We start from the raw sequence: 2309 nt of genomic DNA, 5'->3' as shown, positions 1-2309 counted from the left end.
AATTTAAAGCTTAGGGGTTTAAATTTAAAGCTTAGTGGTTTAAATTTAAAACATTGTGGTTTAAAGAAACATAGATTTTAAGTAGAGCTAAATGGATAATAATTTGACACCATTTAGCCTTGTGGTTCAAAAATTGATTGAATTTAGCCTTGGGGTTTAAAATGTGATGCCATTTGGTTTGTGGTTTAAATTTTTAGGTAAGTGGTTTAAATTTAAAGCTTAGGGGTTTAAATTTAAAGCTTAGTGGTTTAAATTTAAAATACTGTGGGTTAAAGAGACTTGGATTATAAATAGAGCTTAATGAATAATATTTTATAAATTTTGGTTTAATTTTGATGCCATTTAGCCTTGTGGTTCAAAATTTGATGCCATTTGGTTTGTGGTTTAAATTTTTGGGCAAGTGGTTTAAATTTAAAACTTGGTGGTTTAAATTTAATGCTTAGTGGTTTAAATATGAAATATTGTGGTTTAAAGAGAGTTGGATTATAAATAGAGCTTAATGGATAATAATTTATAAATTGTGGTTTAAATTTGATGGCATTTAGCCTTGTGGTTCAAAATTTGATGCCATTTGGTTTGTGGTTTAAATTTAAAGCTCGAGGGTTTAAATTTAATGCTTAGTGGTTTAAATTTAAAGCTTAGTAATTTAAAGAGACTTGGATTATAAATAGAGCTTAATGGATAAAAATTTGACACCAATTAGCCTTGTGGTTCAAAAATTGATTGAATTTAGCCTTGGGGTTTAAATTTTGATGCCATTTGGTTTGTGGTTTAAATTTAAAGCTTAGGGGTTTAAATTTAAAGCTTAGTGGTTTAAATTTAAAATATTGTGGGTTAAAGAGACTTGGATTATAAATAGAGCTTAATGGATAATAATTTATAAATTGTTGTTTAATTTTGATGTCATTTAGCCTTGTGGTTCAAAATTTGATGCCATTTGGTTTGTGGTTTAATTTTTTTGGCAAGTGGTTTAAATTTAAAGCTTGGGGGTTTAAATTTAATGCTTAGTGGTTTAAATTTAAAACATTGTGGTTTAGAGAGAGTTGGATTATAAATAGAGCTTAATGGATAATAATTTATAAATTGTGGTTTAAATTTGATGGCATTTAGCCTTGTGGTTCAAAATTTGATGTCATTTGGTTTGTGGTTTAAATTTAAAGCTCGGGGGTTTAAATTTAATGCTTAGTGGTTTAAATTTAAAGCTTAGTAATTTAAAGAGACTTGGATTATAAATAGAGCTTAATGGATAAAAATTTGACACCAATTAGCCTTGTGGTTCAAAAATTGATTGAATTTAGCCTTGGGGTTTAAATTTTGATGCCATTTGGTTTGTGGTTTAAATTTTAGGTAAGTGGTTTAAATTTAAAGCTTAGGGGTTTAAATTTAAAGTATAGTGGTTTAAATTTAAAATATTGTGGGTTAAAGAGACTTGGATTATAAATAGAGCTTAATGGATAATAATTTATAAATTGTGGTTTAATTTTGATGTCATTTAGCCTTGTGGTTCAAAATTTGATGCCATTTGGTTTGTGGTTTAAATTTTTTGGCAAGTGGTTTAAATTTAAAGCTTGGGGGTTTAAATTTAATGCTTAGTGGTTTAAATTTAAAACATTGTTGTTTAGAGAGAGTTGGATTATAAATAGAGCTTAATGGATAATAATTTATAAATTGTGGTTTAAATTTGATGCCATTTAGCCTTGTGGTTCAAAATTTGATGCCATTTGGTTTGTGGTTTAAATTTTTTGGCAAGTGGTTTACATTTAAAGCTCGAGGGTTTAAATTTAATGCTTAGTAGTTTAAATTTAAAGCTTAGTAATTTAAGAGACTTGGATTATAAATAGAGCTTAATGGATAAAAATTTGACACCATTTAGCATTGTGGTTCAAAAATTGATTGAATTTAGCCTTGGGGTTTAAATTTTGATGCCATTTGGTTTGTGGTTTAAATTTAATGCTTAGGGATTTAAATTTAAAGCTTAGTGGTTTAAATTTAAAATATTGTAGGTTAAAGAGACTTGGATTATAAATAGAGCTGAGTGATTAAAAATTCATAAATTGTGGTTTAATTTTGATGCCATTTAGCCTTGTGGTTCAAAATTTGATGCCATTTAGCCTAGGGGTTCAAAATTTGATGCCATTTGGTTTGTAGTTTAATTTTTTTGGAAAGTGGTTTAAATTTAAAGCTTGGTGTTTAAATTTAATGATTAGTGGTTTAAATTTAAAACATTGTGGTTTAAAGAGACTTGGATTATAAATAGAGCTTAATGGATAGTAATTTATAAATTGTGGTTTAAATTTGATGCCACTTAG

Source organism: Humulus lupulus, chromosome 2 (assembly GCF_963169125.1).
Source record: "Humulus lupulus chromosome 2, drHumLupu1.1, whole genome shotgun sequence".
Taxonomy (NCBI): domain Eukaryota; kingdom Viridiplantae; phylum Streptophyta; class Magnoliopsida; order Rosales; family Cannabaceae; genus Humulus; species Humulus lupulus.
This window is presented reverse-complemented; position numbering follows the sequence as displayed.